At 40.9% G+C, this 25,291-nt stretch overlaps 1 pseudogene; it reads right to left on the bottom strand.

The window, feature by feature from the left end:
• Positions 1–22,196: 22,196 nt before the first annotated feature.
• On the bottom strand, positions 22,197–24,230 carry Ptbp1-ps3 (polypyrimidine tract binding protein 1, pseudogene 3; annotated as a pseudogene).
• Positions 24,231–25,291: the final 1,061 nt, after the last annotated feature.

The following is a 25,291-nucleotide window of genomic DNA, read 5'->3' as shown; positions in this document are numbered from 1 at the left end:
CTGACACTATGAAAATGGTGAACATCTCTTTACTATAAAAATCCTGTGGTAGACTCACAGTGTGAGAAGAGACTGCAGCTGTGGTCCAGTCAGGAGCTTCAGTCCCACAGCCCCGCATCTGTGGACTGGCAGTGGAGAGGACTCAGAGGTCTGCTGCACTACTCTGCCTATCTCTGCATTCCTACCACATCACTGAGTCACACTCGCTGTTTTGCTCAGTTTAGCCCCCAAGATCCAACACAACAGAGAAAAATTTCTCATTGGCCAGAGGAAAAAAATGGGAGCCACAAAGGTCATTTGATGCACGTAGTGTCAGGATACATTACACTCTCTTTCCACTGCCCCATCTCTCTCTGGTTTTATATCGATTTTCCCTTTCTTTTCTTCTCCTGCCCCAAAGAAGAGAATAAATCACTTTCTAGGGAAAAGAACACACATAATTAACTTTATATGAATAATTTTAACCATACAATCCATAACCCCTACCTTATTGTTCAAGTGTATATGCAGGAATGTTTACTTTCACTTTCTATTGACTTTTCTATCCTTCCTTGTTGTTTGCAAAACACCAGTTTTTTAAAAAATCAGAACATTTTAACTCCTTATTTCTGATTAAATCTACTTTACATTCTAAAACTCAACTGTTTTCTATCTTCTTGAGCAAATGTACGTATCGTGAAAGGGGTGACGTGCCGTAATGTTCCACTTTAATAAATTGTCTAGAATAACAATTCAAAAGTATTTTTCATATCTTATCTGCCTTAAGTAATATTCCAAATCATTTCAGGAGTCTGTGAGAGGTTTTAAAATGAGAAATAACTCTAATTTACTTTCTCCCAGTTGTTGTGTACACTGCCCCCTTTAACTGTTGAGAAAACAGAACAATAGCTGACTATCCCCATCTAGAGCCTGTTTGGGAAAAATGTCATTGCGCCTAAGAAGTCATTTAGTATTCTGAGGATGGGCCGCAGTGCAGCCCTCATCAACATGTCAGGAAGAAAATCATCAATAGACTAACCTTGCGTTGGGATGGACACTGTGTTACCTGGTTTATATCCCCAGGATGCTGGTTTAGTTTCTATTAATGTGTCCGAAGATGGCTGTGCACAAAGCAACTCAGTGCTTTATGGCTAAAATGAACCAAACGGAGCTCTAACTTTCCTCTACGCCCGATTCCACCCCTGCATAAGCAGCAAATAAATAATTTAGAGTCTATCTGTTAAGCTCCATCATAAAAAAAAAAAATGAACAAAAGGTGCATTTAAAGAGTCGGGGCCTGGAAGCTGATCTCACTATTTCAAGGAGAGTCTCCTGATAAGATGATATATGAGTTGGGTCATAAACAGTATTTTAATGGGATTTCACTTTATTGCATACGTTTTATTTATGTTGACCCCACACATCCATCTTATTCCCTTCCTGAATCTTATGTGACCACTTATCTACTTTTCTGCTTCTCTCTTTTCTGTTTGTGGTAGTAGTTTTATCCCAGAGAAAGAAGAATTCTTAGGCTGCCCTTTATTCTCTAGGTTTCTCAGCCCCTGAGGCATATATTACTGCTTTCTCCTCCAGAAATTCTCTTTTCTTGTGGTTCTCACAGAACTCAATATGGTAGAACTGAAAATGATCCATCCAGGCAATATTGCCATGCATGGCAGCCTTAACACTCTTTCCTGAAAAGTCTCTCAAATCACTGAACCCTGCTTGTGAGATAGGCCAACAGTGCCATGAACTTGATCCTCCTGAAACTATTCCCTGACCAATGACTCCCTGTGACTGGTGTGATAATCCTTAAGATCTCGGGTCTCTTCCTGAAGGTAAGCATTAGTAGCTCATGCCTATGAGTTATGTGATACATTCTTCCAACTATCCATCACCTCTTCTCTCCCACTTCATCACTCCTTCTACAGTGCTTCCTAGGATCATCCATCAAATAAATTCCTGACATTTGAATTTGGTCTAAATTAATAAGTCTGTAAAAGAGGAGCTGGCAAAAAATTACCTTTCAGAATGAATTTTATTAGAGGGGAAAGCCTCACAGCTTCAAGTAGCTGTGATCAGGTCTTGAACTAGAAGGGGGGAAGTGGAAACTTCTGGTTCTTTAGAAAGTTAGTTACGTCAAATGATGGTTTGCTGGGGCACACAGGTGAAAGGTTGTCTTGCTAAAGCAAACACATGGAAGACTGTTTTCTTGAGGCAGACACAGGTGAAAGCATGTTTTGATATAGCAAACATGTGAAAGGACACTTGATGAAGGAGTATAAATATGACCCCACAGACAATGGGAGAGGTGAGCTCGGAGGGAGCACTGAGCTTTGGTTTGGTTTACTCTGCCTCACTATTCTTCTCTAAAGACATGCACATATTGGTTCACCTTACGTAACATTGTTGAACTCAATTTGTGATAACTCGGATATTTAGAGAAAGTTTCCCCAAAACTGCTTGTGAGGTTCTGTGACTTCACCTCAGGCTGGTTGGCAAGCCTACTGGTTTCTTTAAGACTGAACTATAGTTGCCTGGTGTCTGTTTGCTAAAAGGACTGGATTGTAGCTGCTGGTTCATTCCTCGTGTCTGCCTGTATATAGCACTGGTCTGCAGCTGCTAAGTTGTACTTGGTGTTTGCTACAGGACTTAACTGCTGAGGAAGAAGATCAAGCTCGTTCCCAAAGAACTATTGCTAACAGGTCCCCTTCGCCCACATCCTAATAGCTTTTCTTTTCCGCTACCTCTGCTGGATGGTGAATTAGAAGAGAGGTTTAACCCTTATTAAAAGTAGGTTGTCCTGGGTTCGGTCCCCAGCTCTGAAAAAAAGAACAAAAAAAAAAGTAGGTTGCAAAAAATATATGCCAACAAATTAAAACAAAAGAGATGGCGCATCATTGACATTGGTCCCAAAAGGAGCTGCATGGAGAGAAACAATCACCATGGATAACATTATCAGGATCAGAAATGGAGAGAAAGACCCAGAAAACTGGCATGTAATGGCCACACTGTACGACCTACCTATCCTAGTCCACAAGTCAAGAGGAAGGGAGGCACCAACTAGTTATGACCATAATATTACCTTGCAACTATAAGTGCAGCATAACATGCTTTCTAATCAACCCCTCTATCTCAGAGGGGGCAAGAAGCAAGCTGCAGGGAAGGGGAGGAGCCTAATTTCTGGGAAAAGGAAACAGATGGCAGAAGTGTGATTTAAAAAACAATCTTGTCTTCAGTCTGATTTTTAGAGAATCCAAACCTTTAATTCTATAGTTGAGTCTCTGTCCTTTCTTTTTTCTTTTTCAGTTGTCTTTTCTCTCACCAGACCTTCTGCGAACTGTTTAAGTGTTGATAATTCTTCAATCTCCATGGTTCTTAGTACACATTCATATTTCTGCCTTCCCTTACCTATCATAAATATGCAATAACTTCCGAGTCTGTTTCTCTAGGTGCAGCGAAACTTGCCAAGACTCATCTTCACCAAGATGCTTCTGTCCCACACCAGATGGTTAACTCATTTAGAAGTGGTGTCTGTCTATTTATTTCCTTATGACCAGATTCTAAATAGTACCTGATGCTCATAGACATTTAGTTAATAGAATTCTAATTAATTTTAAATATAAAAGAACTTTACAATGTTAATTTGCTGTTTAGAAAATACCAGTCATTTCTATTAAAGAAAATTGATGTAATTAATTTATACAATGTATTTAAATATGTAAAAGAAAAGGTGGAAGAGGGCACTGCCTTCGGGAGCCCAATAGCATGTATACCTGATTGAACCTTTTGCTTTCCAGTTAAAGCTATTGGTCAATGAATCAATTTACATATTTAGATCTAAAAGTGAGTATTTAATCAATTTATTTTTCATTATCTTTTCAGTAAATCAGTTATTTGGAAACTATATTGCCTATAACTTAGACAAATCTGCCAAGTGTCCAAGTATGTCAGCAATCAGAAACCACACTCCTTATGCTTGAAATAGGAGGAAACACAAGTTGAGAGTGGATGCTGGCTACACAGTGTCTTGCTAATAGTTGACATTCAAATGACTATTTCCTCAAGGCCAATAAAATATTTCATGTGTAAGCACTAAGGGTACAGGCAATAAATTAGGTACTTTTTGCTATATCTATTAAAATAGCAGACTAGGCTTTTGTTGCCATGTAAATTAGCCACCTAATTGCATAGGTGAAGAAGCCAAGATTCAGGCCTACTAGGTAGCTTATTTTAGACTGCAGCACAAATGATAAGCTCAGACCAAGATAATTACCTTCTGGTTGGGGGAATGGTTATTTCTTTGGGCTTCTTTGTCTCTTTTTAATGTAGATGACTATGTTGAGTGAGTGTATGTATATGCACTCGTGTGTGTGTGTGTGTGTGTGTGTGTGTGTGTGTGTGTGTGTGGTGTGTGTGCTCATGTGTCAGGGGGGCTCATCCACACATGCGTATGTATGTGCAGTGGCCAATGTGATGGCATGTCTTCCCTCTTGTATATTGAGACAACATATCTCACTCAAACCCAGAGCTTACTAATTCATCGAGTCAAGCTATCCAGCTTGCCCTGGGGGATCCCTGTCTCTGCTTCCCAAAGGCCAAAATTACAGCAGACTACTGTATTTAGATTTACTTATGTCCTGGGAATCAACTCTGGTCCTCATGTTTACACAGCAAGCATTTCACTACTGAACTACCTCCCTGGTTTTTATTTTTTCTATCCCACTTGGATAGTGTTCCCAAAATGTAGCACCCAAGACTCATAACTGTGGATTTGTCCCTTAAATTTATAGGGAGAGATTTTATGAAATCAGAAAAATTCCAACATAAAATCAATCTTAAAAATCACTAAATACAATAATTCTCCTCATGAAAATGGCCATTCTCTCTCTCTCTCTCTCTCTCTCTCTCTCTCTCTCTCTCTCTCTCTCTCTCTGTGTGTGTGTGTGTGTGTGTGTGTGTGTGTGTGTGTGTGTGTGTGTGTGTGTTATACAATTATATTGTTCCTGCTTAGAAATGAAAAACCAGGACCATTACTAACATTGCTAACTTCCTTATGACAAGCAATATAAAAGATAAGCAAATGGAAAACCAGAAGCTCTTTGTCTGGCCATCTACTACAGAATGAACAAGGAGCACATTGCCCTAGAAACTGAAGAAATATAATACCAAGATCCAAGCTTTCCAATGCATATATGTGCATATGAAGAAACCACTGTCAGTCAAGGCAGTTCAAGTGACTCCAAAAAAATCCATAAATGATACAGGCCATTCCTGTTGCCCTTGGTTGCCTCTCAGAGGTTAAAGACAAGTCCCTGTGTCTGAAGCCACACAAATCAGAAAATTTGAACTGGATCTAATTTGAAAGCCCCCTGTCTGCAGTCTAACTTTTATGTAAGAGGAGACACTTGTGATGTGCTGAGGGAGGGAAGTAACTATGTCTTAGGGTTCCATTGGTATACAGAGACACCATGACCAAGGCAACTCTTATAAAGAGACATTTAATTAGGGTCTGGTTTATAGGTTCAGAGTTCAGTCTATTCAGTTCCACCATTGTGGCAGGAGCCTGGCAGTGTCCCGACAGGCATGGTGCTGGAGGAGCTGATATTTCTACCTCTTGTTCTGAAGGCAGCTAGAAGACTCCAATCTTTAGGCAGCTAGTAGGAAGCTCTCTCAAAGCCCAACATGACAGTTACACACTTCCTCCAAGGCCACACTACTCCAACAGGGCCACACCTCTTAGGAGTGCTACTCCCTGGGCCAAGCATATTTAAATCACCACAAACTGATAGTTCTAACAAGCTGTGATGCTTATAAATCACAGCAAAATGGAAAAGGTAGCTAATAATGACACTCATATCTTGGTGGCAACCAACAGCTGTATAATTTCGCTCAAGGCCCATTCAAAAGGAGGAGAAAACATGCCTGGAACTAGAAGTATAACTAACTGCCAAGGAGTAGTGGAGTTATGAATTATAGAGGAGAAACTGCTTCCTCCATTTTGTTAGACTAGCATAATTCCTAATGATATGCTAAAACTTACCTTTATATCCACAGATAAATGTAGCTCTCATCCTTTCTCAAAGGATCTCTCTTTGCAGCCAACAGACACCATCACAGAAAACTAAGCTGGCCATAACACAGAGATAATGAATATGAAGGAGCCCCAGCCCTTGTGGATACAGATACAGTGCAACTGCATCTACAGCTCAGGAAACATTACAGAGGACAGCGCAGAAATGAGAGGCTCATGAAGTCTTCTGTGAGATAAGAAATGATTGGGAAACTGCACACACTGTACCACAGTAGAAAACCTGGCTAAACAAGACCTAATAATAACAACTCCAAGACAGGCTAACGTGGAAGGCTGAGAAAGCCCATGGAGCCCCACACATAGACAAAGGACTACGGACAAATAATGACTGCTGAGCAAGGAAGAATTAGTCTCTCCCATGAGTGAGGCCCCTAATTAATTATCCAGTATATAGTGACTAGCCCTAAAATCATATACACACAAGCAACAAAATGGATTCAATGGGCTTTCCTTATAGATTTATATGTGTATAACAACAGTAATCAAGGGAAAGAGGACATCAATTTGAGAAAGAGTGAAGGGGAAAACAACAGAAGACAAAAGGGAGAGGGAAGGAGAAGAGTGATGGGAAGACATTTTAATTAAAACAAACAAACAAAATGTGAGGGCCCGTTAAAAGAGAGAAGCCAGAAAAATAAGATACCTAAAAAAGAGACGAGAACAGTGGGTAGAAAACTACTACAGATAGGTATAATCTTAATCCAACAGTAATCACTTTAACATCAGTAGTCAGTTGAGATTGTCAGCATTGGTGAGAAGTAATAATGTGAGACTCAATTATATGCTGCCAATAAAAAAAATACAGATTGAAAGTAAAGAAATGGGAGGAGTAGGAAGAGGTGGAGTGGGGAGAGGGAAGGTAATGGAGAGAAAGAATATGGTCATAGCAGGATATATTCATGTGCACAAATGTCACAACACAAGGCATTAGTCTGTACAAGTGATATGAGCTGATACATACAGTAAAGAAAAAGCAGGGCATGGAGAGAGAACTGTCCAGGAAACAGAGGCATCATTAACATACCAAGGATACTCTGAATCCTCACACAAATCCCAAGCAATTGATACCTGTTAGATCTTGCAATTCAAAATGTCTCCTCTGTGGTGGTCCCAGCAGTTGCCTGTTTCAAAATACATACTACAAACAGCATGCAGTACCTGTTGTTCAACTCACACCATGATATTTGCTTTTGAGCCTGGTGCAACTTTTCAAAGAAATTCTAAAACTTTCCTGAGAAAGAAGAATGCTATGTATTTTAATAAAACTGAATGGGACAGGATTTTTCAAAGAAGTTTTCTAAAGCCTTATGGTTTTAACTTTTGTGTTTGGGTCCTTGGTCTATCTATCTTTGATTATTTTGTGTCTGGTATGAAGTAGGTATTTAGGTTCAGATTACCCATACTTTAGCCATCTATTTCCCTTTCCCCCACTGAATAATGTTCTTGGCACAAATCATCAAAAGTTACTTGGCCTTTTAAAGTGTATCCATGTTTCAGGGGCTTCGTTTCTGTGCCATTGCCAGGTTTGTTAACAATTAAATCAACCCAGTTCCATACAGTGTTAAACCAATATGTAAGAATGATGGGAGAGGGACAGTAAATAAGTGCAGACTGTAAACTGTGCTGGCATTCGTTGAGAGAAGATGGAGTAGATGCATTAATTTCAGAAACAGCCAGTTTCTCAGCAAGGAAAACAAAGAAAAAGGACCCATCATCTAATGATAAAAGAATTGTTCCACGAAAAGACACCGCAATCTTTAATGTTGTCTCAGTTGGGTTTCTGTTACTATAATAGAGGACCAAGAGCAATGTGGGAAGGAAAGTTCCTATCATCTTACAATTGTAGCCCATCACGAAGAGAAGTGAGGATAGGACTTTAGGACTAAAACCTTGAAGCAGGAGCTGATTTCAGGGACCATGGAGAGGCGCTCCTTACTGGCTTTCTCCCCATGTCATGCTCAGCTTGCTTTTTTTATACTATCCATGACCTCCTGTCCATGGGTGACACCTCTCACAGGGAACTGCTCCTCACCTCACTTCTCAGTCAAGAAGCAAGAAAATGTTCTACAGACTTGTCCACAGGCCAATCTGATGGAGGAATTTTCTCAGCTAAAAGTTCTCTTCCTAGATGATGCTAGCTTGTATACTATTGACAAAAGAAAACTAAAAGCCAGTATAATATTTATATATATATATATATAGTATGAATTCATGTATGTGAGACATATATTCATGTACATATTATGTATATATGTATATGCAATATATGTTGTTTGCATTTTGATACTCTATTGTTAAACACACACAATAGAACACAATAGAATACCCACTTTCATGAAAATCATGTGGAATAAGTAAGCATCATGAGGCCTCATTCTGAGCCCCATGACACATCTTAAGAGTAGAAATCACTGTGCTCTCAGAGCACAAATGATATCCATTAGAAAGCAATCAATGAAAGATGGCTGGGAAAAAAGAATATTAAATATTTGAAGAATAAACTTGAGTTCTAACTAACATAGTAAGTGTTCTCCGTGAGAAGCCACGGGGAATTTATGTCAAACTCAATGTGTCTTGAAGTCTAACACACTGAGAGAGACACTGAGAGCGGCACTCACAAGGAGTTTATAGCACTGAATGTATCCATTAGAAAAGAAATGTGATCAGGAAGCTTAGACAGGGCTGAAGACAAGGGTCAATGGGGGAAGGCACTAGCTTCCAAAGCTAGGGATCTGAGTTCAAACTCCAGGTCCCTCATGTTGTTACACACATGCACACACACACACACACACACACACACACACACACACATACACACACACACAGAATACATACATGTAGTGAATGCTATCATCTAAGCTCATCTTGGTGAATTTTAAAAAGGAAACATAAATTATATCCAATGTGATCAAACAAAAAGAGGTGATAAATTTGAGATGAACTTGAGAATACTACCACTAACATGTATGTCTTTTCAACAGAGGAAAATGGAGTTTGGAAAACATAAATGAAGACAGCCCCATTAGAAAGGAGTGTATCAAAGAGGTGGTTCAGAGTCTGGCGCTGTGGAGAGCAGATGCTGTGGAGAGAGGCAAAGGAACATTCACTTCCCACTGGAAGACCAGCACATCCTTGTCATGCCTTGATTTTGGAAATGTGAGTGGACTGTGACTAGAACTGTGAGGAAACGTTTCTGTTGTTTCAAGACACCATAATTGTGATGATTTGCACAGCGGCAGTGAGGAAGCTAACACAGCATTCAAGAACTAAGTTTGTGGGGACAATGTTCAGAAAATATAGTTTTTCAAATTCTCACTCAGGACATCAAGATACTGAAATCATTCAAACTGAATTGTCAGCTGACATCACAAATGTCAGCCTTGCCAGAACATTCTGGAATTCCTGAACATTTTTCTTATAATGAGTTGTTTTCCCGTTGGACTTTTTTTTTAAATGTATCTAAATGCCTTCCTGCCTGTGTGTATGTGTACCATATATGTGCCTGGTATTCATAGAAGCCGAAAAGGGCATTGGATTCACTGAAGCCCGTTTTTAAAACATTGATGTTGATTATACTGAATTGAGTCTTAGAAATACCACCGAGTTGCTCATGTTTGATCCAGCTGCACATCCTGTTGTCTGAAGGCTTCATAAGAACAAAAGAAAGGAGGGGGGTTGACAGAGCAACATCACCTGTGAAAAGCATTGTCAGCCAGCGCTGGTGAATTGACTTGCAGAGTCCTTTGTCTGAAGCTAAGCATTTTTGTTATATTTGGACCTGACTACTACACTACATATTTCCCTAATTGGACACCCTCTTTATACCAGGAGAAAACACAGTTTCCACTCCTTTCCGTCATCCAAATTTCTCTACTCAAGCTTTCAAGTTTTATTTTTAATTAAATTCTTACATTTCCTCAAGTTTCAAGGTCCAATTCAAAGTAGCCAATACCATGTCATTCAAACAGGTTTCTCTGCCTGCCCTGCATATTAATAAGAAATCCTTGGAGCATACATACAGTCCAGACTGCCTGAATCATGTTTAATGCTTAGCTATGTAAACGCGCCTAGCAAAGCAATGATTTTTCAACATTGGCTGTGTCGTGGGCGCCAGGTTCGGGGCATATGGAGACATCCTCAAGAGCCTGTTGAAGATCTTTCCACTATGTTTAACACTCTCCCTGAAATCTTTATTTCATGAATGCCAAGCAGGTATCAGCCTCCATGTTGCTGAGGATCTCCCCTCTCAACCTTGCTATCTACTCATTGTGCTAGAAGACCCAGAGAAAGAAAAGTCAAGGGCAGTGACCTTACAGAATGCTGCTTTATAAGGAGTCTCTCTGTTGTTATGTCATTGATCCCTCTAGAAAATCTGTCAAAGCTGAGGACCCATACTTTCAAATTAATACATATATAAAAGATTTTATAAAATCTCATAAGGTCCATAATGACCTTATGAAAATCATCCTTGCATCTTAAAAGGATCCTAGAGCGGAAAGGGAGAAACCATAGGTTAAATCATCATGTATTAGACATTGAACATGTTTACCTGATCAATATGTTAAATGGCCTTATGATACTATTAAGGCCTAGCAGATTCTGTAGACTTCATAATAGCAAAGATATTTGTATTTTCCTATAAACAGCGGCGTAATTCCTCTGCTTGTGACGAGTTAGAGAGTGAGTATGTAAATAAAGAAACGTTTAAAAAATCTAATCAGCCTGAGTCAAAGTCATCCTTTTAGGGAAAAACATAATCATTCTTACTTTCTGAAATCACAAGTCCTTAACTATCTTAAAACCACTGCTCCTGCATTCCCTGAGGAAGTAAAAAGATGAGGTAAAATTACTTCATTTACTTAAATGAGATTTCTTTTTAAGTAATATTGGACTTTCCTGGTCAATTGGGCAAGGCCTCATAGGAAAATAAAGAAGCCTTTGGTCTCAAGTCATCTTAGAAGTTAAACACCAACCCCCATTGGTTTTGTTTGCTTTTTCTTCCCTAATTCTCAATACTTTAATCTATAGCTTAGAAACCCAAAGATGAAAAAACTTCCAGGGCAAAAGATCAATGCCAGGGTGTTGAGGTGGGAGTGGGTGGGTAGGAGCATGGGGAGGGAGCATGGAAGAGGGGGGAACCTGGAAAGGGGATAATATTTGAAATGTAAATGCATAAACTACCTAATTTAAAAAAAAAGATCAAGGGCAGAAGGTGATTCAGGTAAAGGCCCAAGCCTGTGTCTATAAGAAAGTTTTCAAGCACTTTGTAGTGGTTAAGTTTCTCAATGCACCACCAGACAAACACCAGACAAAAGCAACTTAAGAAAGGTTTTGCTGTTGTTTTTTATTTTGTTTTGTTGTTTTGTTTTTATTTGTTTTAGCTCATTGTTTGTGGTGACAGCCCCTCATGGTATGAATTCATGATTGCTGGCATGAGAGACAGCTCATCATGTACATCCACTGACAGGAAGCAGATAGGTGAATGCTGGCACTCATTTTATTAGGCATGGAACTCTTTTTATTAGCCCATGGAATGTTGCTGCCCACATCTCAAGTGTATCTTCCAGTCTCCATGATGTTACCTATATCTAGACATTACCAGAGTACTGTCTCCTAGATTACATTGGTCATGTGGAGTTACCAATGATAACTATCACAACTATAAAAGGTTCCCAAATGGAAAACTCAATCTAAGCGTTCAAATTATTAACCATCAGTTCATTGATTGACATATTCACCCATAACTCAATAACCTAGGACTGGTGTTTGGACTTTTACCACCACTCAATGTTCCAAGAAGAAGAATATGGAGTATGGAAAGAAGGTAGAATGCAAAGAAACTTGTAATCTAATAATTAGAAAAATCCTGCCAAATAGCATTGTGATTGTTTGGTTGAAAAATATCCTCCAAAGTTTGATGTATTGAAACACTTGGTCCCCTGTTGATGGTACTGTTTGGGAAGTTATGGAACTCTTAGCAAGTAAAGCTTTGCTGGAGAAATGCCACTAGGTTAGGATTGGAGTATGGATAGCCTAACCTCACCTCCTGTTCTTTCTCTGCTTCCTGTGTATAGGTGAAAATGTGATCAGACAATGTATTGATCCCGGTACTATGCTTTCCTTGATTTTTCCATTCCTTCCCAAATATCATGGACTCTGATTCTCCAACTCTGAGCCAAAATAAACCCTTTCATCCCTAAATTGCTTTTGGGCATGGTTTTTGCCACAGCAATGGAAACGTAGCTAATATAACCATTGACTCACTGAATAAATGAGTTGTAAGTCCAGATACTTGAATAAATACTTGCGTGCCTTTGCTAACCTACCACTAATTTTAGACTTAATCATCTTTTCACTGTTAGAGCCAAGGAACATTATGCTGTAGAAATGTTAGCCATCTCAGGAAAAAGACAGTCTCATCTACTATTTCATATTGTAGAGTGAAGATAAAACCTGCTTTTTGCACCAGAGTAACACCCAACTTTGATTATCCGAAGAAATATTTAAGAAGAGCATTCAAATATGAACCATATGAATAGATATTTTCATCTTAAAGTACTTTTTGTATTCTAGAAACAGAGTAAAAGTGTCTTCAGTGGGAGTGGCCACAGAGTAGGAAAACTTTCCAGACACATTATTCATTGGCTTAACTAATTTTTCTTTAATTGGATATGTTTTTACTTATACATCTTTATCTATTACATATCATTTCAGATATTTGCATATTATATATATATGTATGCATTTTAAGCCATATAAAACTTGAAAAGCTTTTTTCCTATGAGAGTATACACATAGCTCAAATATTAAATATTTGCCATTTAGATTTTAGAGTAAAATTTCTAGGTTTCCCATAAGAATATTTGAAGGAATATGTAATATCCTCAAGGTAAAGAGAGAAAAGAGATGAGAAACAAAGAACAAAAGCCAGCCTCTGTTCCTACAAAGAACATCTGAGCTAGAACGCCGAGCTCACCCACATCCTGGGGTTCTTCATGTTTTGATGCATGCATGCCCTTGGCAAAGAAAAAAGAAATCAAACAAGGCAAAAGCTCAGCAAGTAACAGTGAGAAGCTTCTCACATTTCCCCCTGGAGGAATAGCATTTCCTAGAGGAAGGTACACATGAGACTGGCTGCTTGTAACCTCCTCTAGCTCAGAGATGTGGGAATTACTCATACCTAATGCACAAACACAATGTGGTAGGTGATTCACATATCCCTGCCCCAGATTCCATTAAAGACTAGATTTCCCTGGAGGTCTCTAATCTCCTATTGGCCATAACCTAACCTTATGTATAAACCAAAAGTCAACCAGAGTGGAGCATCTCGCAATGAACAAATCACTACTGTTTATGACGTTAGTCACAATGCTAAGGAAAAGTCTATCTGCCATTGTTCAAATCAATATTCAGTGAGTATGGTGTGAAAGAAAACATCTCCTAACCTACCAGGCATGTGAGCATTTAGTTCCCATTGATGGCACTGTTTTGGGAAGTTGGGGAAGTATGTCCTGCTAGAGAAAGTAGGAAAGTAGGCCACTGGGGCAGGCTTTGAGAGTGCACTCCCCTGTCCTACTTCTAGTTTGTTCTGCTTTGTGTTTCCCGTGAGTTCTCACCTTTGTGCTCCAGCTCCCAATGAAACCATCCTTCCTTCAGGACCCACTCTTGCTCATGGTGTTTTATCACAGCAACAGGAAAGCAGCTCACTAGAATGCTCCCTAAGCAAAGCAAACCTTTTTATTATCCACAGAGAAACGCACAAGATAAAATTAATACAAGGAGGGTTTCTGATTTTCTAGCTATCTGATGTGGACCTTCTGCAATCCTACCATCACAAACCTCTATAAAAAGAACACTTTCCCAGCCCTGTGTGCCCAAGTTGTACGAAATGGTTCTGCTTCTGGAACAATTCTCAGAAAGTAATTTGAGTGTGCAGAATGGTGCTTGATGCTCTTGCTTGTAAATGCAATGTTTGTGGAAAGGATCTATAACCAGAAGCTGGTCAGCTGGTCATCATCTTCTGAGTCTGTTCTCTGCCAGGCAGCTCTGCCAAGCTGCCTTTTGTGTCTCAGCAGTGGGCTTACTCTTACAGTGTCTGCTGCTTCTGGTTTTCTCCTTGGAAAGAACAAGGAACTGGCAGGAATTATGTATGATCTCTTTTCAGCAGCCACAAGCACATCACAGGAAACAGTCCATGACACACTCTTTTTTAATGGTGGGGTTATTTTTTAACTCCAACATCTCTCTGAGCGAGCGTGTTCTCCAGTCCTAGCTTTTTAGCTAACTCCAGAGCTAGAAAACATACAATGCTTGCAATGGCCATGGATTATTTCTATGACTTTTGTTGTTATTGTTGCAACTACATAAACAAGGTAATGTGGCTTCTTTCCCTAGCTACTAAAACATTTCCTTATACAGTGGCCAAGTGATACTGCCCATTTGAAAACCACTTCGGTGCTGAGAATGACGGCCTTAAAAGCTAGAGTTGTTAATCTCACTACTAGTGGCCTGTGTAGGAACATCACCAAGGAAAACATCTGCTCATTGGAGGGAAAGCCAACAGCAGTCTCTGGAATCCCACAGTCTTGGGCATCTCCTCCTCCTCTGCCCCAATTTAAAATTTAAATGACTCCAAGTCAGAGAAAGCAAACTCATGTCACCAGATGCCACTTGCCACATTCCAAGAGCCCATCTGCTCCATTAAATGCCTCCATTGGCCACTTCATACAAGGCTCCAGAAAGAGCTTCTAAATTGATTTGGGTTCCCTCCAGTTTGTTAAGCTGATTTTCACAGGCAAGCAGCCTTATGAACATGGCAGTAATTGATACGTCATAGTCATTCAGTAATCTTCTGGGGCCAACGTGTGAGCATCCTCCCCACTCCAGCCCCCATGTCATTTTGCTTGAGAAGGAAGCTCTCATTACAATGTGAAGTCATCTTGGAGCCAGAGCAAATGTGGAAGGAAACATCTGTTGTAGTTTAAATGTGAAAGGTCCTGGGAGGCTCCTTGTTGAACACTTGATCCCCAACTAGCAGGGCTATTTTGAAAGAGTATAGAACTTTTAGGAGGAGGAACCCCTCTGAAGAAGGTATTATTTGATACCCTAGGCCCCTTTCTCTTTTTATTGATTACAAAATGACTAATTGTCTCATTCACTGACACCATGACTTCTTAAGTATGCTGGGCTGTATCCTTTATTAAGCTCTAAGCAAAAACATATCCTGCCTCCCTCAGATTGTTACTTCCTGGGTATTTGGGGCTGGAGAGAGATGGCTTAGTAGTTAAACATACTTGCTGCTCTTACAGAAGACCCAGATTCAATTCTCAGCACCAACATGCACTCGCAACCATTTGCAACTCCAGTTCCAGGAGGATCCAAGCCCTCGTCTGACCTCCACGGGCACTGCATGTATGTTATATACTAACATACCTACAACAAAACACTTATACACATAAAAGAAAGATAAATAAATACTTTTATAAAATATTTTTTAAGCATCTATTTGACTTGAAGTGATAAAATTTCAAAACACTGCTGATTTTAGACCCCACGTTTAGATACTTAGATGACTGCAGTGAGGAGAGTGGGAATTTGGCTTTGTGAATATGCTGTGATCTTTCTTCCCTTCACTTTCTGGGATCTAAAGAGAAACAATAAAATAATACCGATACAATTGCAATTGCATATGGGGTTTATTTGTTTATTTGGTGTTTGGTGTAGTCTTGTTTGTGGCTATTGGTGGGGTTTGTTTGTTTTGAGTTGGGGGGGTATCTTTCTCTCCTCATGTGAATCTCATAGGGCGGTCTCCTGGGTTTCTCAAAGAGCCTTCTGCCAGAGCACACCCACAAAGGCTGAGCACCAACAAGAATTTACCACCAACCCCATCCCATCAATGGAGCCCCTTGACCTCTCTAGTTAGACTCTTAGGGAAGAGCCTTTTAAGATAAAGTCCAGGTTAGTGGGCCATACATGCAATTCCATCACTTGAGAAATGAAAGCAAGAAGATAAAAGGATGAAGTGGTCTGCATAGTAGTTCACGCCACTCCTTCTGGAATAACAACCAGACCCCATTCCTTAAGTTCTGTCCTTTTTCTTGGGCTCTAAAATGTAAAAATGTCCACACTTGGTTCCCCTTATGTCTGATATCACGTCTCAGTATCTTTAGCTTAGCGTTCTACTTCTACCTATCTTACAGTGTCTTTTGCTCCCCTGCCTTTTCTACATTAACCCAATAACCTCTCTGGTCTAACTTATACTTATGGCCTCTGTATCTGTCTTTCTAGCCCCAACCCTTCTGATTCCACATCATCTGTCTAGCTACTCACAGATAGAGATGCATGTATTCAGAGCTGGACTCTGTATTTTTGACAAAGAGCTTAATAGAAACCTCTCTTGACTAAGAACACTGCCATCCCAGCAGCAGAACTTTAGGAAGGAGGGAGGAAGGGACGAAAGAATGAAGGAACAAAGGAACAAAGGGAAGAAAAAAGAAAGATTGCCAGGGAATGTGTGTAGTTAATACTTCCAAGTTAGCTCTACTGAACCCTGTGTTTGAGCATCTTAAAATTCTATAAATTTTAGAAGGCAGTCATTGATGCCAATAATTCTATGTACACACATGCATGCTATGTCTGGTAAATACAACAAGTCACCATCCTATAGATATTACCCAGTTTGCCAGTTTTTAATTTATTTATAAATTTAGTCCACATAACTGTGCAGTAGTTTGAATTGTCCTTTGGTTAAATTGTCATATTTAACATATAAAATACAAGGTAGTCAGATAGACTGCTGAGAATACAATGATTGGGAGGAACACTCGTATTCAAAAACTATATGTTGTTTATCTGAAGGTCAAGTTTAACTAGAGATCCTCTACTATAGCAGTCATTGATTTGACATCTTACTAGTTGCCTTGTTAGTAAGTAAAGTGAGAAGTTTAATATATATTCACTTCATATTGTATCAAAGTCTGGGTTCTTCCTTAAAATAATTCTTAATTTTATGTTTATAATTTCTCTGAGGATCAGAGGAACAGGAAAGTGAGATAGGGAAGGGGGGTCAGCTACTACATCATTAGTGTGGCCAGCGGGACTTATTCTCTGGGGAGCTCGCACCAGTGAGGTAAACTTTTCTCATTGGGAGACAGGTGAGAGTTGTAGCCATTGTCCACAGCTCCTCAATCCTCCCAGCCTTGATTCTTCCTGGCTATAGGCTATGCATCCATGAATGAAGGCTACATAGAAGGGATAACGTTAAGTATGTTCCATCTCTGTGGAGTGTCCAAGGAGCCAGCTTCAGTGGTAACTGAAGCATTTTTGTCAATGCTTTTGTTGCACTAACAATAAAAGAAAAGGATAGGCAAGCCGCCAACACCTCGGTCTCAGTCTCCTCATTGCCTTTGCTTCCTGTCACCACAGGTAAATGATTTGAACCATCACATGTGCCTACCATGATGTGCTGCCTCACCACAATCGGGAATCATGGAACTCAGACTGAAACTTGTGAAACCAGGAGACAAAATATTTACTCCATTAAGTCAATTGTTCAGATCTTTTGTCATGGATATAAAAGCTAACCACCAGAAAAGGCACACTGCAGGCATCCAGTATCACTTCCTGGGAACCTCAGTAAAGCATGGCCGCAGTGTACATTTATTCCCCTTCAATCTTAATAATAATAATAATTAATAAATGCACTATACACTTTCTTTTTAAGTGTGTGTGTGTGTGTGAGTATGTGTGTGTCTGTGTCTATGTCTGTGTCTGTGTCTGTGTCTGTGTCTGTGTGTGTGTACATATGCTGACATGCATTTAGGTGCCTGTAGAAGACAGAAAAGGTTATCAAGTTTCCTGGAGCTGTAGTTACAGGTAATTGTGAACACTCCAAGTGGATGGTTGAAATCAAATGGAGGTCCTCTGCAAGAGCAACAAGTTTCCTAACCTCTGAGCCTTCTCTCCAGCCCCAATATACAATTCACTACCTCTAAGTATAACAGCCTTGCTAATTCCTCGGGGCAATGGTGGTCCACTGTTTTATAAGTACGTTACCTTTCATAAAACTCCTCCAATAGGAACTTTGAGAAATAGTACATTTAATTTAACTTGCTTGGCACGTCTATCTCCTCCAACAAAATATGAACTTCTGAAGGACAGGACAGGAAGGACAGGGAAGCCCAATGAGGGACAGGATCAGAATAAGCCAATGAATGAAGAGAGATGATTTTTAAGACAAGTTTTGTCTTATTTTCAATAGGAAATGTTTCTCCTCTCCTCTATGCTTTTCCACTCTTGATCCTGAAGCATCTTAAAAGTACTTCTGAGAAAGAGGGTTGACTGTGCTGTGGTACTATTTACCTGACGTTCTCACATCTCCCAGGAGCAGCAGTAAATGCTCCATCTGAAGTAATCAGCACTAAAGGTACCAGCCACGCTGTCATTTTTCTCCAACGAGGCCACGATCGATCGATCGCATTGTAGCTCCTACACAATTAAGATTTTCACTCCCTCACCAAGGTTGGTGGTATAGAAAGTACATAATTAAAGCCATTCCCTTTTGAGTTGCTTACCATGAAAGCCTTAAAAGAATAAAATAAAAACTAATGTAAAACCATCCTTGTACCCTGGCATAGCATCAGATTGCCAACATATGAAATGGCTTATTTTGTCAACCTGATAATGTTGCCCTGAATGCCACTGTCACTCTTTCCTGGGGTTTAGTGATTTTTTTATAATTTAAATGCTGAGAAATGGAAAGCAGGAACCATTGTAGGTTAGGCACTAAACAAATGCTCGAATCTGTAAGTAATTAAGTAAGCATCATGTGGGGTTGGGGATTTAGCTCAGTGGCAGAGCGCTTGCCTAGCAAGCTCAAGGCCCTGGGTTCAGTCCCCAGCTCTGAAAAAAAAAAGCATCATGACTAAAATTAGCAAAACTAAATAACTTAGTATTAATCCAGCATTTTTAAAAATGAGAAATTTAAGAGTTTGGAGGATGAGAGAGAAGAGAGGAAGGCAAAAAAAGAAGGGAGAAGGAGAAAGGGTGAGTTAAGGAAATGGAAAGAAATAACAAAAGTCAGAGATAAGAAACTCTGAAGTGCTCCTCAGAAACTTAAAAGCAGATGGTATAACGAACTGCTTCTGCATCCTATTCTGAGCATCCTAGCACTTTTCAATGACTTTTTCCCCAGAGTAAGCTCAGACTTCATCCAATATTAAGGAATACAAACAATGAATGAGAAAGGGTAACAGAAGGCACATAAATATTTTATAACTATCAAATTAGGAGCATCATAAGTATTCTTTATTTTAAATACCATACCATGAATATATTTAAGTTCTTGAATATTGATTAAAAGAATACATGTCATATATTTGAAAATACAGATGATAGAAACTTTGATATGATAGAGTCTAGAGTCTTAAAATAATAAGATCATCTATGTTTAGTAAAAAAAGAATGCATTTTAGGAATTTGAAATCTTTGTGCGCATATGTTGGCATATTATAAGTCAGTATTGTTAAATGTAAAATGGCTTGCTTGCTTTTTTGCTACTGAGTTTGTCTCATATGGGCCCTGTACTACTGGGTATGGAAATCGAGCTATAAGCTCGAGTGGTTTGTATTTGCAATGAGAGTCTACTGGAGGGAACAAATTTTTCATTTGCAAATGGTTAACAACTGGAGATAGATTTTGGGTAAGGGATAGGTTTGTTGGTCCTGCTTTGTTTAGAAGGCCGTGATATTTGCTCTCTTTTGTTTTAGTTGGTTGGTTGGTTGGTTGGTTGGTTGGTTGGTTGGTTGGTTGGTTGGTTGGTGGGTGGGTGGGTGTGTCAGTCGGTTGGTTGGTTGGTTGGTTGGTTGGTTGGTTGGTTGGTGGGTGGGTGGGTGGGTCGGTCGGTCGGTCGGTTGGTCAGTTGGTTGGTTGGTTTGCTTTGGTTTGGTGTCCTTCATCCTCCCTAGATCTTACAGTCCTTTTGCATCTTCCTCCACACACATGGTTCCCTGGACCTTAAGAGGAAGGATTTGATAGAGACATCCTAATTAGGACTAAACATTCCATGTTCTCTCATTCTCTGCACATTGTCTCAGTGCCTGACTATGGGTCTCTGTACCTGTACCCATCTCTGATGATAACAGAGCAAAGCAATGATCTATGAATATACAAGAATGTCATTAGGAGTCATTTTATGGATGCAATCCTTTAGCAGAAGAGTAGTTTATTGTTTTCCTCTAGGTCATTTGCCCATCTGTTCTCTGGTTCTTGGCCACCTGAGCCATGTCAGGCATGGCTTTCATCTCATGAAGTGGGGCAAAGTCCAATCAGATATTTCTTGTTTCCTCCCACAAGCTTTGTGTGACTATAACACTGTCAAATCCTGCAGGCAGGTCATCATTGCAGTCCAAAGACTTTGTAGCTGGATTAAGCTTTACCTTCCTCTTTTGGTAGCATGGGAAGTACCTTCCAGAAACCATGAACACCAGTCAGTAGTGGTAAAGGCTCTAGATAGGAACCTGCTCAACTTCTCCCTGTTCAATGAGTTATGTAGGCGTTGTCTTCAGCAACAGGTCCTTCCTCTCAGTTTGTGAAGAGCAACTACCAGCCTTAGCAATATCCTGGCTTGTCTGGGGGTCCCCATGGGGGGACTTTGGCCAAGAATTTGATTATATGTAGCCCATTCCTTGCAATGAGACATCCAGTTGGAGCTCTGTCTGCTCTGTTATTCGGTAATTTCATTTAGATTACCTTTATACATGTATATATTTTAGGAAGCTTCTACTGTATTAGGTTTCCATATGGCCTCTCATAGTTTTAGCTGTCCCTTTCCATATTCTCTTCCTGTTCCTCCTCTTTCCCACTCCTCCACATTTCATCTCTTCATTCCAGTGCCCTTCTGCCATGCACCCATAACTATTTACTTTGTTTCCCCTTCCTAGGGAGCTCCTTCTTTCCCCTTGCTATACCTAATGCCACTGGTTAAATGGATTGTGTTTACTTTAAAAAATTAACAGCTAATATCCAAGTATAAGCAAATATATATTGTATTTGTCTTTTGGAGTTTGGATTACCTCACTCAGGATAAATTTTTCTTTTTCCATCTATTTATCTAAGAATTTCATTATTTCATTTTGTAATAGCCAAGATGCCATTGTGTAAATGTACCACATTTTCTTTATCTACTCATCAACTGATGGATATCTAGGCCTTTCACAATTTATAGCCATTATGAATAGAGCAGCAACATACATGGTTGGGCAAGTGTCTCCATAGTAGGATGTGAGTTCTTTGGGTGTACGTCTAAGAGTGGCATATCTGGATTTTGAGGTCAATCTCTTTTGTTTTTAAGGTTATAAAACTGCTTTAATGGAAATTCCCCACTCCCCCCAGTACACCATCTGGGCTGGGGTAGATGTGGCCAGGGCTGACCCCAGACAATACTGAGGCTGTAGTCATTACCAAAATATACATCTGTCACCACAAAAAATGCTGCACCGCCTCAGCCCCACAGGTATAAAATCATAAATATTTATACTCTTCCATGACTTTCACAGAACTGAGGTGCAGGGAACCCCTCCCATAGAAACAGGCCAGGATGGAGGTGGGTGTCCGGAAGGAACATTAAAGCCTAGAGGTTAGTTAGCCCCTCAACTGGGCATAGTCAGAGGCGGGCAGAAAACAAAACTTTGGTCCAAAATTTGAAGGTAGAAACCCTCAAGTCTCAGAGCTTTTTCTCCAACCCTGGCCTGGGCCCACCTTCACTGGAAGGAAGAAGTGCAGGGGACACAGAAGCTTAGAGTACACACATACAATTGTACCACTGCTATACAAAGTTACTTTAAAACTATATCTCTTGCATATAAGTGGAAAAGACTCGGGTGTATGGTCAAGTGGAAATATTGCTAGGCACAGGTGTCTGTGACCACACGGAATAGAATACGAAGGTCACACAAGGCTTGGCAGCTAAGAACGGCCTGGGCCCTCTGGGCTGGCCAGGGACAAGGGAGAATCATGTCACTTGATTATAAGGGTGTAGGGGGGGGGGGCTGGGGATTTAGCTCAGTGGTAGAGCGCTTACCTAGGAAGCGCAAGGCCCTGGGTTCGGTCCCCAGCTCCGAAAAAAAGAACCAAAAAAAAAAAAAGGTGTAGGGGAGTGGTTACTTGGCTCACTGCAGGTCTAGAGACAACTGGAGGCCTTAGAGAGTAGGTGTGTGGCCGTGAGACAAGCTGGTTTTGTAAGGCACAGAAAGTGGCTGTGCTCAGGGCACCACTGTGGCCTTATGGTTGAGCCCCTCAAGGCATGGTGCTGGGACTGGTCCTTTGTGGCCCAAGCCATTTCCCACCACGGAAAAGTGGGCTAGATTTAATTTTTTAAAAAACAGGTAAACTGATCTCTCTTTAAAAAAATAAAATCTCTGGTCTGTAAGGTCACTTCAGCTGCTTTTTAAAGTGGCTTTTCTGGAATGGCTGAAGCTTTCACAGGCCCTCAGGCACTTAGATGGTGGACTTGGAAAAGAACACTCTCGGGTGGTAGTTCTCCCCCAGGTCATGGCTGTGCAGCTCAATTAGTGCCTGCACTGCCTCCTCCACAGAGCCCATCTGGATCAGTGCCATCTTGTGGTCCTTCTTGAAGAACTTGAAGCCTTTTGCCATATCACCATTGCTGGAGAAGAGGCTCTTGAGGCCATCCTCTGACACAGAGGGCGGGATGTTGGAGAGGTGCAGGGTAGCTGAGGGTGGAAAGATGTTCTGGAAGTTCTTGGAGCCTGGTTTCTGGACGCAATGCAGTGGTGAGCTGTCATAATTCTTGGTCAGTCCCTGGTCCTCCTGTCTCTCATGAGGCAGCTGCACGCTCTGATGCTTTGACGGTGTGATGCGTACTGACTTCCCATCCAGCTTGTGCCCGTTCAGGTGGCTCATGGCCAGCTGGGCCTGGTTGCCGTCTGCCATCTGCAGGAGTGCATTCTCCTTCTTATTGAACAGGATCTTCATCCGCTTCACATCACCGTAGATGCTGAAGAGAATAAAGAGGCTTTGGGCTGTGACTCTCTCAGGGTTCAGGTTGCTGACCAAAAGGATGGAATTCCCAACTCCTGCCAACCCTGGGATGGCAATGCGGCCGGCTGCAGCAACCGCAGCAGAGGGTATGGCCAGGGTGGCCAGGGCTCCATGGACATTAGGAACAGAGAGGCCTGCAGCCTGAGGGGTGGCAAAGGTGAGAGGGAACCCGGCTCCTGCATTTGGAGAGTCTGACGTTATGCCGGGCACAAAGAAGACTACTGCCATGGCCTGGCCAGTGATGGCTGGCTGTCTCCAGAGGGCAGAGCAGGTCGAGTGTAATCTCTGCTCTTGTCGTTATTGTATTTTACGTCGAGACTGGTGAGCTTGGAGAAGTTGATGTGTAGCGTACAACAAGCATTGTAGATGTTCTGGCCATCCAGGGACAACTTGGCATGCTGGGCGCTCACAGGGTCAGCATGTTGCAGCAGCACCTGGAACTGGTTGTTCTTGGTGAACGTGTGATCTTCAGGACTGCGCCAAACTTAGAGAAGATCTGGTGCAGTGCGTCCAGGGTCACTGGGTAGAAAAGGTTCTCCACGATGAACCTGATAACTGGCCTCTGGCCTGCCTTTGCCATTCCTGCATCCACCGCAGCAGCCGAGGCTGCCAAGGCCAGGTTTCCTGACTGTACAGAGTTCACAGCCTGCAGGGCTGCCTGGGCACGTGCCTGGTTGGGCGAGCTGTGGGTTTTGAACTCCTTGTGGTTGGAGAACTGGATGTAGATGGGCTGTCCATGAAGCACTGGCGCCACCCATGTGTAGTAGTTAACCATAGTGTTGGCAGCCTCCTCTGTGCTCATTTCAATGGAGGCCTGGTTCTTCCCCTTCAGCATAAGGAGGTTGGTAACGTTCCCAAAGGGCAGCTCCAGGGAGATGACCTTCCCCTCAGTGACATTACTAGGTAGCTTTTGGACATGGATGACTCTGGAAGGAACTCCTGTACTCCTATTGTCACCTTTGAACTTCTTGCTATCATTTCCATTGGCTACTGAGGCCAAGCTGCTCATGGTGAAGGGGCCGTTGCTGACATGTGTGGAAAAGAGCTCATCGGATCCCCACTTTGTACCGACTGCTATGTCTGGGATGATGCGGTCCATGGCACATGAGGAGACCCGTGGGGGACGGAGCAGAGGCACAGGAATAGCAGAAACCAATCCCCAATCTTTCTAATATTCTGAGGAAATGCCAAACAGATTTTCATAGTTTCTGTACAAGCAATGATTGAGTATCTACTTACTCCACATCCTCACCAGCATGGGTTTTATTGGCTTTGGCCATTCTGACTTATATAAGATAAAGTCTGAAGGTAGTTTTGATTTGCATTTCCCTGATTTTTCTTGAATCTGTGAATCCTCTTTTGAGACCCCTCTGTTTGTATCTGTACCATACTTTGAAATTTGTTTTTCTGATGTCCAGCTTTTTTAGTTCTTTATATATTTTAGATATTATCCCTCTAGTGGATGTATAGTGGTAAAAATCTTTTCCAATTCTGTGCTCTGCTACTTTCTCCAAATGATGGTGTCCTTTGCTGTACAGAAGGTATGAGGCTTCATTTATTAATTGTTGATTTTAGTGACTGTACTAATGGTGGTCTGCCTGAAAGACTTCTTCTGTGCTGATGAGTTTATGACTACTCCCCAATTTCTCTTCTATCTCAGATGAAGTTATCTAGCCTTACATTGAAATCTCTGATAATGTCTCTATTTCAGACGAGATCGGGCGCGTTCAGGGTGGTATGGCCATAAACAATGTCTCTATTTCAATCAAAGTTGAAAAACTATTAACTCCTTCCTATTATGAAAGAAAGAATAACCAGTAACTTAAGTATATTCCCCACTCTTTCATTTATAAGTGTGAAATGTCAAATTTTTAATTTCTTCATTTGTTATTAATGTGTGTATTCCTGTATGTGGGATAAGAGGGGGTGCATTTGCCCCAGTGTATATATAAGGTTCAGAGAACAACTCTGTACAGTCAGTTTCCTCTTTCTGCCTTTACATTGGTTGCAGGAATCAAACTGAGGTAAATAGAATTAGATAATAGTTCAGCACTGCCTTTCCTACAGAGCCATCTTGCTGAACCTGTGTTGCCAAGTTTTAAATATTCTCAACAAAACAAAGTTTTAATAATCTCCATCAATTTTCATCAGCTCTGCTGT

The sequence above is a fragment of the Rattus norvegicus genome, chromosome 4 (genome assembly GCF_036323735.1).
Source record: "Rattus norvegicus strain BN/NHsdMcwi chromosome 4, GRCr8, whole genome shotgun sequence".
Taxonomy (NCBI): Eukaryota; Metazoa; Chordata; class Mammalia; order Rodentia; family Muridae; genus Rattus; species Rattus norvegicus.
Note: the sequence above shows the minus strand (reverse complement) of the source record. Positions and strands in the feature narration are given on the sequence as shown.